This window comes from Columba livia, chromosome 7, assembly GCF_036013475.1.
Source record: "Columba livia isolate bColLiv1 breed racing homer chromosome 7, bColLiv1.pat.W.v2, whole genome shotgun sequence".
NCBI classification, from domain to species: domain Eukaryota; kingdom Metazoa; phylum Chordata; class Aves; order Columbiformes; family Columbidae; genus Columba; species Columba livia.
In genome coordinates, this window is record NC_088608.1 from 33,724,204 (window position 1) to 33,737,118 (window position 12,915).

Below are 12,915 nucleotides of genomic sequence, written 5' to 3' on the forward strand. Positions count from 1 at the left end.
ATTCTTCATATTCAGCCAGCGACTCTTCCAGCCTTTTACAGGAGAGTTTCCCCAAGCCGTGCTCAAAAGCTGCACCACCTTGATGCAAAACTAGGGTGACCCGTGCAAGCCCGATGCAGCAGCGGCTGGGCTGTCCAGTAGCGCTGCCCACGCTTTCATGTTGAAAAAAGGAAAGAATAGGGATGCTCAGCCCCTTTGTCTGGGAGTCTCCACGCTCTGGGACAAGTCTCAGCTAAGGAAAAATAAAAATAACATGTGTCTAGGCTCGCTTTGGGATTTTCCCAGAGGAGAGCATCCTGGCGCAGGGCTCCAGGCGATGGCACTGCTGCTCCAGGCTTGGGCTCTGCTTTTCCCAACAACTGTCCCCGCGTCCTGCTCCCGTCCCCTCCAGCCACATCCATCCCACTGGCTTTTTGTTGCCCCAGCTCTGTGCCAACATCACTTTGACACTCGAGCATCTGAGAGGAGCATCATTCTCACCTTTTGCTCCCACTCCCAATTATCTCATACTTTTCGGGAGGCGGGGAGGGGATCAAAGCGGGGGGCAGCTTATGATGCTGCCAGTGGGAGACCTTCCCTTAGCATCGGCAGGCTCAGAGCATCCTTCCTGGCCCTCAGCTGGATGTCACCATGGAGAACATCGTCTTGGGAAGGCTTCGTCTTGTGGTGGGACGTTACGATGTCGCAATCCTCCATCCCGACACGATCCTCCTTCCTGTCGCTGGTGGGAAGGCAGGAGCTGGTCCACGGCACTGCTGGCCATACTGGGCTTGGGTTGGGCAGAACCGCAGCCTCCGGGCGTGCTCCTTCTCCCTGCGGGGCAAATATCCCATTTTGGGGAAAACAAAAAACAAAACAAAACAAAACAAGTAAAAATGGAGCATATGAGAGGTTTCCGCGAGAGGGCACCAGCTGCAAAAGAAACTACCTAAAAGGTCCAAGGAAACTGGAGCAAGGGCTGTGGCTGCTGCCAAACATCCCACTTTCCATTTTGAGGCAGTCAGGTGGGTTTTTTTGTTTGTTTGTTTGTTTGTTTGTTTCAGGATTTCATCAAGCTTTTGGGGACTACAGAGGAAGTGTTGCTTTCCAGTTTGGTTAGCTGAGCCTCCCAGAGCCACCAAAACCTCTCCGCAAGCAATGCCAGAAAAACTGTTTCCTCTCTTCTTTTTTTTTTTTCTTTCTTCTTCTCTCTCCCCCTCTTCACTCACATTTCTTTAACACCATGGGGACATCTCCATGCAAGTCCCAGGGTGCTCTGTTCACTGTGCTCCGTGCAAGCTCCAGCTCGATCAGCACGATGTACTAAGCCAAGCCACACACTTCAGCCACCAAGAGGGATGCATTTCCCCATGAGGCCACCTACCAAGCCAAAAAATCCCATTACTGATGAAAACTTGCTCTGTGACACCAACTTCAGTGCCCCGCAGTGGCTTATCATGGTGTTTAATCTCCTCCATGTGCATGAACTGCAAACTCTGTGATTGTGAGAGCTGGGGATGCTGCCAGAGCAGCTCCTTGGGGTCTTCAGGCTCCTTCCTTGCCTCACAAGCAAAGAGAAACCCAGCAACATGGCTGAGCAGTCAACCCTTTGAGCAAGAGGCCCCAATGGCCTCTCTGGCCTTCCTGTCTTGGGCTAGAGCAATTTCCACACCATCGCCAATGCAGTTTCACTCAGCCCTGAGGCAGAGGCTGGTGGCAAAGGGCTTTAAGAGGTGTCTCAGCGGTGGGCCAGGAGATGCTGTCTGCCCGGAGATGTCCAGAGACCAATATTTGCTTCAGAAGGGGCTGGGACTGGTTAATAGGGGAGCATGGCAGGTTGGGCTCAGTATTAAGAGCTAAATTCATTAAGAAAATTAGAATGTGGAGGTTTGTGTTCTGGTCGCAGGCCAAGAAGACCAAGTGTATTTTAATTCAGCACGAATATTTAATTTACAACAAAACCAGCACTTTGCAAACAAGGAAACTCCTTTGGGCAAACTGCAGCTGCTTGCTCCCACAGAGAACGGTCTCCATCCCATCCCATCCCATCCCATCCCATCCCATCCCACCCCATCCCATCCCACAAATAGATCTCCCTTTGCATGGATTTGCAACACCCAGAGCACAGCAGGCATCAGGACCAGGGCGCATACATAAAAACACCACCCCAGCATCCCAACACCGTTGCATCACTCCTTTCTGAGTAATTTTCCTGCAGATAAGAGCAAGCAGAAATCACCAAGCCACATGGCTCAGGCTGGTGTCCCCTGGCCCTGCCAGGACCATTTTTATCCTGTGGAGAACAGCTTCTGCTAAAGTGAAATGTTTCTACGAAAAATGATAAATTCAGCCCAAACCTGCCCTTTTGCATGCGCCTGCTGCATCCTCCCTCTTTCTTTTTCCCCTTTTCCAAAGCTGTTTAAGGCTATGATAACATTTTCAGGGAGGAGATATGCTGGAATATGCTGGAAGGGAATATGCTTTGGGTGTTTGTGGGTTTTTTTTGCACCTTTTAGGCTTTTCAGGTCACCAAAATAAAATAAAACTGATCTGGTGTATTTCCAGGATTAGTGTAAATCCGTGACGTTTGAATGCTGCTCCTGGAGTTGTCCACTCTATGGTGGTATCATCCAGCACCTCTGGATAGTGACCAAAACTGGCCAAGCCAACATCCTAGGAAATCATGGGGTCATTTATTTTATTCAGGAACTTCCCTTCACTTTAGGCATCAAAAGAAGAGCCCAGACTCAGAAAACAGCTGAGCACACTGGAAAATCTGTCCCGCTGGCAAAGCAAACCATGTTAAATTAATGGAAAAACTTGACTAGAAAGGATCCTGATTTTCCTTTGGCCCGTGGGTTGAAAAGCACTTTAAGACACGGCCGACAGCTGTTGCAGAAGTGTAAAGTAAATTTAATATGATTTTTGTTCAGCTCCTGGTGAATGGCATGAAAATCTCAGCAACTTATTTCTGCTTTGTATGAACTGTAATGTGGTGATGGAAACAGATTCCGGTCCTGCCATCCTGGACAGTCCCAATGAGCCATCAGCTGTTTTCAAAGTAATACCAAAGCATTTCCAAGAAAGATTAGCAGAAGTAGCATGGCAGGGCTTTATTTTCCCAGTTATTTCCATGTGCTGCCTGTGATCTGGGGGTATCCTCTGGAAAGATGATTACAAGAGGTTTCCCTTTCTCGTTTGCTTCAAAAGCTTTGCAGGGGAACAAAATAATCATGATGGGGAAAATAAGATGAAATGCAGTGATATGGAACAATAGGAAAGTTAATTTAATGAGAAAGTTAAAGAAAATGGTGATAAAGGGTCAAGCTGAACCTCTCCACGCCCTTCCCGATCCCCTCAGTCCCCTGATTTATATTAGCTCTGCCTGATCTGACCAAAGGCTGTATCTAAATACATTGTTTCCTTCCATTACATCAAAGCTGGTTTTACACCAGCCATCAAAGGGGGCAAACGCCTTGTTTTTAGGAGCTGCGCCCAGCAGAAAGGAAGCGGTGAGCAGTGGATGGGAAATTATAATTTCTTTTTCCCAAACAATTTTTTTATTGTTTCGTTTTGATAGGGGTGTTGGTTTCAACTCCAATAAACAAGAAGCTCCCTGGGGGGTTACTTTTTTCTTTTTGCTTCCCTCCTCCCTTTTTTATCAACTCCAACATGAAGTCTTGGTGACATGAGTGCTTACTACATCATAGTAGTATAATTAAAATAAAATCCCTATATTGGGGAGGCTGGGGAGATGGGAGGATGCGTAATGCCTGGTTTGGTGTGATGTGCTGAGGGTTGTCCACCCAGCTGTCCATGCCTACCAGGGTGTGTGTCCTTCTGCTGCTGCTCTGGGGCAAATCTCCCCCCTGGAGCTGAAATTTGGGAGTCGGCTGAACTCCTTTCTGCCCACCCTGACCATCTCCATCCACCTCCTCGTGTTTTCCCCAGGAATAAGCAAGAGTGATAGCTTCTACCAGCAGCTCTGGAGGCAGAGATTGCAGTTTCTTAACCTGCCAAGGGGAAAGGAGACCCTGTGTGTATTTAACCTAAACTTTGTTTTTATGACTTTCTAGGCATGTCTGTGCATTTTCCTGTTTTCGCTTTGTTCTACAGGATCCTCAGCCAAGTTTCTGTCCCCTCCCTGGCTCCTGGGCCAGCAGTTTTTGTTCTCCACATATTTTAATCCTCTGTGGTGAAGACCTTTGATACCTTTGAGCAACGTAACAGCTCTTCTCCTTGCTGCACCTCCCACTATGCTGCTCCCTCACTTTGAAATCCCTGATATTCTCCAAATTCAGAGGGATGAAGGGGAAGATTCGCTGTCCAGTGTAAGTCGTTTGTAGGGATTAACCATCCAGTATGGAACATTTGAGGGGATGGAGTGGGAGGATCTCAGGTCAAACAAGGGGTGTTTGAGGTATGGAGTGGAGGGTGCCGGGTCTAATATGAGGCATTTGGGTGATGGAGCAGGGGGGTCCCTGGTCCAACACAGAGGTTTTTGGGGATATGAATTGGGAGGGCTCACTGATGCAGTAGGGAGCATTTGGTGGATGGAGAAAGGTTCCCATGGTCTAGCTACGGCATTTGAGTGACAGAGCATCCCTGTGCAGAAGCCCCTACCCAGGCTGCAGCCTCTTTCCCCTCCACACCCTTATCAGCAGGATGGGATGCATGATGCACACCTCTGCCCCAAGCTGCCCCATGGCATTGGCCACCTGTGAGGTGGGATGAGCCTCCAGTGCCAGGGAGGGAGATGCTCCTGCAGAAGCCTCCCTGCCCGGCGCAGCATCCCCCATCTTAACAGGAGCATGATGCATTGCCGAGTGTCCCAGAGCATGCTTTTAAATCTGTTAATCTTCTGTAATTGCACGCGTGTTAGAAAACACCTGTTCCCCCAGCAAAGCCACCGGAGTACCGGGTGAGTGTTTGGGTGAGTGTAATAAAAGATGCAATTAGAAAGGCGGGCTTTGATCTGCAGGAGGTAAGGAGTTCAGGCAGCTGTGCCGAAATCTCTCCCGCAGTCACTCTTCTACTTCGGTAACATCCTAACAAAGATGATGTTGTGTCCGTGACGCCTCGTTACGGCCCTTCTTCTCAGTCTGTGGCCACCTGTCCTTCCCCGCCACCAAAGTGCACTGCCTTTGGGCTCCCTTCCCCATCAATGTGAGTGGAGGGGCACGAATCAGATTTCACGGCCCTGACGCTTGCTGAGAGCTGCCGGGCTTTGCTCTCGATTACTCAAAGTCTGTGCTGCAATGGGCTCTTTGTTCCTACAGCCCTGCCTGCCAACAGCTGGCTTCTCCATCCAGCTGTGCCTCCCATGTGAGGATGCAGGCGAGGGAGCGGGAAGGCAGCTGGGATGTGGGTTGCTGTGCGCATCCCTGCCTGCCTGGGGACCCTGAGGGAGGGACATGTTCCATTCTGCGTGGGGAGAAGAGCCCCTGGTCCAATCCATCTGCCTCCTGTGCAAGGACACTGTCAGATAAGGAGCCGGCCCAGAAGAAATAAAGGATTAAAGGTTCTTCTGATGAGGTGCTTTTGTGAGACTGGAAGAGGAAATGTGTTGCTTGTTTGCTGTTTGATTTTCAAGGATCAGCTCAAATCTGCTGAGCAGGATCAAAAAAACCACAAAATGGTACCAGGACTGCCAGGGGCCATAGAAATCATAGAACCATAGAATTGGTTTGGTTGGAAAAGACCTTCAAGATCACCAAGTCCAACCATTAACCTAGTATTGCCAAGTCCTAAGAACAGACATGGGTATCTCTGGGTGTGGAAGAAGCAAGAGTGTGATGCAATGCCGACACCTTGCTGCACCCAGCACTTTGCTGTCCATGTTCAATGTTATCTTTTCCTTCTAAGCCTTTCCAAGGCTCTACAGTTATAACGCAGCCCCCTGGGCCCTCAGCCCCCCGCAAACACCCCAGGCTGTTATCACAGGGTCCTGATGCAGACCCTGCCTTGCAGCTGGGCCACCATGGGGACCATGCATCATGCCAAAGACTTCTTACTCCCCTACTAACTACACCATCTCTGCATCCAAGGATGCACTGTCCTCCGCTGCAAGCAGTTGCTCTATCAAAGCCTGTGGCGAGAAAGCAGAGCAGAAATTAAAGTTATATTTAGCATGCTTAGCAGCAGAGTTGGGGCACCAGTGGCCCAATTTCTGTTCTGCAAGCTGAGAGCTGGAGCAGGATGCAAGATTTGATTTTTCATCCCAAGAGACCTTGTCTGTTTTTACATCAGCATTGGTAAAGCAGAATTTAGCTTTGGGGGAAGGTTGGGCCTTCCTTTGGTAACTTTCACCCTGATCCAACCACTTTGGTGGCTGTTATATTCCCCAAGGAAGCAGGGGACGGCAGCCCAAAGCCAAGCCCAGGTCACCAGGCTGTCTTTAGGGCAGAAGACGACATACTTGTCTCTCCCCATGCCTGTCCTGGAAAGCCTGAGCATTCATCTCTGCATCAGCAATACACCTGGGTCTGTCAAGCTTCGAATAACCAAAGTTCTAAAAATTGCATCTCTCCGGAAAGTCCCGCCTTGGCAGGAGCACAAAAACCAACCTTGCAGGTCCTTTCTATCCCTAATTTTCACGAGTCTTTATCAGCAAGGCAGCGAGGGGATGTATTTCTTAAAACAAGGACGGGGAAAAAAAATACAACCCTTCTGGTGTTTTGCCACTTATTTCCCATAAACACTGGAATAAGGCAGGTCTGAAAAGGAGGAGAGATGGATATAAAACAAGAGGGGAAGAAAAAAACTTGGAAAAGAAACCAAACATGCCACTCCCCAGGCTTTCGGTCTGAGCCCCTGCAATGGGGAGGTGACTTCCTAGCACTGAGTGGCTCCCCGCACCAGGAGGAGAGGATGGTCCTTGAAGTTGCTTCAGGCAGCATTTCCCAGATAAAAAACCAAAACCCAACAGAAAAGGAATCCAAGAAAGAAAGACAAAAACACCTTCCACTCATGGGAAAAAAAAAAACATGCTTCTTACCATGATCCAATATGATTTTCACTGGGCACCTGGTGCAGAAGAAGGATGGGATCTCCTCCCCATGTGTCCCAGCCATCTGCCCTTATGCAGCGTTATGCTCCTTAACAGCTGCAGGACGAAAACAAAAGTTTTTCATTAGAGAAGTTGGGGATTTATAAAAAACTTCATACACTTTTTATAAATATTTTGTATCTTGAGGAGGGCAAACATGCTCCAGGAGAGGTTTTGTTTAGCTGAAATCTTCCATTAACCACAGGGGATCTTTGCCTGTAACAAGGGATACAGGTGTGAGCTGAAAATCTCCCCAAACCAGCCCACTCTTCAGGGTCATGTTTTGTGTGCTGAGCTGGGAATTCTCCCTTGCTGTCTGCAATATCCTGGGCAAGTGCAAATCTCCCCCTTGAAGCTGAAAAGGCTGTGGACATACATTTACCTGTGACATAATCAGGTTTTATCCTTTATTAATTTCTCCTAGAAAGGACAGGCCCGTCAGTTGGTCCTGGGCGAGATCATGTTTTTGTGTAAAACGTTGTTTTCTCAGGAAAGAAAAGATGAAGGAGAGCAAAAGGAAAAGGTGCAGATGTAGAGATCACGAGCTGGGCAGACCCTGCACCAGAGGATGTGCGCCAGGACCAAAGCCACCTTGGCAGGGCTGGAGATGCTGCTCTACAAGTCACTGCTGAGGCTGCAGGAGCATCCCTTGATGTGGGAGCATCGTTGACGCTGATGATGTGGAACCATCCCTCCACTTCCTCTTGATGTTTTCTCAGGATCTTAGGCTTTTTCAGGAAAACAAGTCACCTGAGGAGCATAAAACCTAAGGTGTGAAGACGAGGTTGAGCTAGAATAAGTACAATTTACACATGGACTAAGCACAGTCAGATGCATCTACGGACTAAGCATCATTAGATGTGGATGAGGTGCAAAGGGATTAAAAAGGAGGTTAAATATAGGTCTTTAAGGGTGAGTTTCCCATCACTAGACAGATGTGAGCCCGCTAGTGCTGCAGTACACCCCACAGGAGCCATTTGCAGAGAGTTGGCAAGGGGGACAGTGAGTGGCAGGCGGTGTAATCCCCCTTGTTAATCTGCCTCCAAGTTGGAAAGGATAGGCTCAACAGCCAGCTGGAAAAAAATCCCCAGAGCGTTGAGTAAAGGCTCACCAGGCAATGAGCATCACTTGTACACATCGTCTGCACTGACACAGCCTGGTCCGGGTGCACATCACTGCCTCAAGGCAAAATAGGCTGCTGCTATCACCACCCTTTGAAAGAGGGGAAACTGAGGCACAACCACTGGCTCAGCTTGGTCTGAAGTTGGGACTTTGCTTTTCTTATTAATTTCCTAATCGTCTTGATAGGAGGACAAGTGTACAGGATTTTGTGAATACTGACCCCAGTGCTTCCTCTCTGCTTCTTGCTGGAAACAGCTCCTTTTACATCAGTAATGCAACAGCAGTGCAGGAAGACAGGCCATCAGATTTGAAAGGGATATAATAATCAATGAAGGAAAGTCAACTATTTAAAAGAGTGAAGCACTATCAGTCAGCATTGAAACAATTTTCTAAAAAACTGACACATACACATTCTATAAATGAGGAACTGGAAGAGTTTATGACAATAACAGCATCAAGAATGTAATTGTTTGATTGATTTTCCCTCAAATGGTTTCCAGACGAACGGCTAGAGCAGAAGACCAGTAAACAAGATCCCTAAATTTGGTTTTCATTTCTACCTCTGGACTGGCACATAACACTGCACAAGCCCTGCAGAAAGGCACAGCCTTCAGAAAAACTCAATGCAAAAGTCCACCTGCCCTTGGAAAAAACAGTTAATGCCATCCCAGCCTCTGCTTTGTACAGGAGATGTCTCCCAGTTGTCATCAGGGACATCTGAGAAATGAAACTTCTCCTTTTCCTGCCAAACTTTGCAAGCAGAATTACCTTTCAATGGAAGCATTTCTGATGAGGGTTTAGTTTTGTTGTGGGTTGTTAGTTTTTTCTTTTTGTTTTCTTGCATCTAAGAGCTCCCAGAGAACAACGCCAGTGGAAAAATAGCCACTCAAAATGAAACAGAAAGTTGTTCTGCTGCCCCTCCTTTGTATAAGCTTAGCAAATTATTGCTAAATCTTCATGTCCCCAGGTTCTATGAATGTCACTACTGCTGGACAAGGCTTTCCCTTCGTTAGTCTGTGTATTGCAACTCTGACGTGGTTTAGCCTAGCAATGTCATACCCATCATGCCTTAATTCCCATCTGACAAAGCCTGTTTGGAGATGGCAATAAAGCCACCAGCTCTATGGATGTGAGTGCTCCCCCAACAGGGATTGCTTTTTGCACCTCCGGTCCCGCTCTCCTCCCTCTTCACACCCTTCCCTTCACAGTTACTGGCACTTAAATGCACTGAACAGGGAATTTCTTCATCAAAATGTGTCCAAAACTAAGCTGATACTGCCCTATGAGCACATCCACTCTTTCCAGAGAGCTGGAAGGACCAGTCCCACCATCACTTAGGATGGGACCCTCTGGGAGCTCTCCTCAGGGGCAATATTTTGGGGTGCACCCAGCATCTCCATGTTTCACTTAACTATTTAATTTAAGCTGTGGAGCTATTTATTTTGTAAGAGCACTGTGCTTTTATTAGCCATTTATTTACAGTACATGGCATTCCCCACGTGCATGACCTGCTGGTGAGTGGAGAAGGCAGCTATTTATTTTGGAGCCTTGTCCAACTTACACAAACCACAGAGCAGGGACCTATAAAAAGGCAGGTGAGGGAGCAGAGCCAGCCCATGGGCTCTGACAACATGGCCATTATAAGGTCCTACAAATCCCTCCCCCACGAACATGCGCACCAGATGGCCCAGATAGATGTGGTCTGGGAGCAAATCTGATTTAGGTGGGTCTTTTTTTAAATGTATATCCCACAGGGGCGTACTGAGCCAGTGACCCCACATCACCAGTCCCTATTGCATCCCTTCCCACAGGGTGTGCAAAGCTGGGGGAGAAGAGATGCAGGTAAACCTCATTGATGGCCATCCCTCAGGAGGGATCTGGCTGTAGGGACATGGAAAGCACTGGCTTAGGGATGGAAAAGAAGGGTTGATCCCATGTTCAGGTTTGTTTGGCACTGTGGGATGTTGTGCCTCAGTTTCCCCCCCCTGCAATGTCAGATGGTCCCACTTTGCACAGAGCCCTGCAAACAAAAAGAAACGATGCACTCACCAAATGCTCAGCAGCATCATGAGCTCCAGCAGAAACTTGCTGCTGTTTCATCCCACTCTTAAATACTCATCATTTTGCTTTATGAGGACAAAACTAAGATTTAGGAATGGTTTTACAGTATTAATTTCCCTCTGTGGCACCCCAAAGTGCTCTTAGGGAACCCTGAAACACCGAACATCTGGCCACAGTAACAAATAATAAGAAACAACAGTACATTCACTGTTTAGCAGCCTTTTATAATCCATCCAATGATTTTTAAATAAACTGGATGAAAAATAATGGAAATTTCAGGCTCTGTAACCCATTATTCCTGTGTGCCAAGCCCAATGCCACTAAGTGCAACAAGGACCCTGCAGTTAATGAAATTCCTGCCTGAACAAACTTTTATCATGCTGTTTAGTAAAATGATTTGTGCATCATAAAAGCAACATCACTCAAGCTGTTAAAACGTCTTCTGTGGAAAGTAAGGCAAAGGAGCAGGAGGAATATATTTGTTAATTTACATATAACCAGTAATATATATTTAAAATACATATTATTAGGTTACTGGAGGATGTTGAGTTAAAAGCACAAGGGTGAATTGATCAACTGCTGTGCCAGCAAATGAAGTCTCCCATTTGAATGAGAGCCTGAACAATTTTAATACAAAATATTGATCCATCACCCCATCATGCCTGGAAAGGCTTTGTTTCCAGATCAGTTTTCTGTTTAAAAATGTTTCCTTGACAGTCAAGTGAGTAAATAACCAAATCACTTCTAATCCCCCAAAGGAGCATTTTGTTTTAAGAATGTATTTTAGATGTCATCTTCCTTCCCGTTCCCAGAATTCCTAATAATCTTCCCATTATGACCAAAGATCTGTCTTGCACGAGAGGAGCCTTGCAGAGAAACAAAACTTCCAGCCAACCCTAATTAAGTTCTGCTTTGTCCTGATGAAGCACATTTCTAGAGATGGATTTTCAAAGCCCTTGTATCTGCTCCAACTTCCCTCCAAGTGGAAGAGAGATTGAGCCGGCAAGCGCTGATCCCTTTTGGAAACCTCACAGGTGATATATAGTGATTATTGACCTCCTGTTCTGCTCTTTTGCAGGGGACATATGGGACTGATGTATCCTTTTTCTGCTGGAGTTGGAAGATCTGAAAGTGTTAATTTTAATATCTGTTCGTTCCACATCCCCTCCCTCCCTTAAAGTTTTTTAAAGAATTTAGGTGGAATGTATTTTCAAGGTCACTTATGCACAGTGCCTGTGAGTAATCTACCCTGTCTGGATGGAAAACTTTGGGTACCATTCGTCATTTTCTCCTCTTCTTCTAATTATAGAGCTGATTATAGAAGTGCATCCAGAGTCACGGGCTCCCTTGAAGTCCACAAGGTTGTGCCATGTTACACCTATAGAGGAGACAAGGGAGATGATACAACCCCAACATGTTTCCAGAAGGACTCGTTGATATGAGAAGCCTTCTCCTGCAGGGAAAGGGCATGACAACATCCAGCATCCCTTGGCTTTAAGCATGTGCCTAACCACTAACAAAGTGCAGGGGATTTAGACTCGTGCCCATGTGCTTTTTGAACACAGTTGCACCTGTGCAAGCCTGGATCCAGGCTCAGAAGAGATGCAAAGGCACTTGCTGCATGGGTAAGATCAAGGTAAAGATGTTCAGGAGCCTGGAGAGGGTGTGAGAAACAGCCATCTCCCTGACATGGCTTGCATCAGGGTGCTGGCAAGCTTGAGGGCACCTGGGATAGATGATGGGAGGGTATTTTGTGTGAGATGGTGTAAAGAGATGTCTAGATTTCAGGTTGGGATAGAGACCCCCACCTCTCAGCAAACACTCCCCAAACCTGGCTGTTGCCTGTGCCTCTCCATTCCCTGTGAAACTGCAGCATTTCTTGGGAAGAAAACCATTTCCCCTGGAGAAGGCTGGTCTGCTGTTGAGCAAGAGGCATGGGAAGTATTTTGGTCTAAGGGAGGTTTCCTGGAAAAAGTAGTATTTTCTGTTCCACTGACATAAACATGGAGGGGGCTTGCTGCATTTTTTTCCCCCAATTAACATAATTGGAGTTGTCACTCCTAATCCCATGCCTTGGAAGATATCAGTGCTGTGCATTCCTGGACCCAGCTCCATCCCACCTACAGGTTATTCAGGTCTCTGAGTGTTCCAGTAATGCCCTGTTACCCTTCTCATCTGTCCTACAGCTCGGAATATATGAGCTGTGGAATACAGGCAGATGGAAAAACACCAGCAGGAGGGTGGTCAGTTGATGTCTTTAACACCTGTGGAGGCCTCAGCTTGGAAGACGGGTGGAGGGATGAACACTTTGTGCTGTCCCCGGGCAGAGGCGAGGATAGAGTGTGCCTGAGATCACAACATGGCCATCTCCATGGGCGTCTCTCCAACACGTCGTAACTTTTGCCACAGGCTTAACGTACCGGCATGTCCTTTTAGTCTTCACCGTCATCTCTGAAATTACCTGAGGCTGATATCAAGCAGCCCTCTTTAGAGAATACTCTTAAAATTCCAAGGAAGTTCTCCCAGATCACGGGCAATCATAACTTCCCAGATGACATCTGTTGAAAATAAAAATAAAAATAAAAAAATAAAGAAAGAAAAGCAACAGGCTGGGCACATGCCACCTCCAGCAACTCTGGAGCAGACTGCTCTCACGGGTAGTGGCAATCACATGAAACATCTGCAGCCCAGGGGCTGTTCTGATG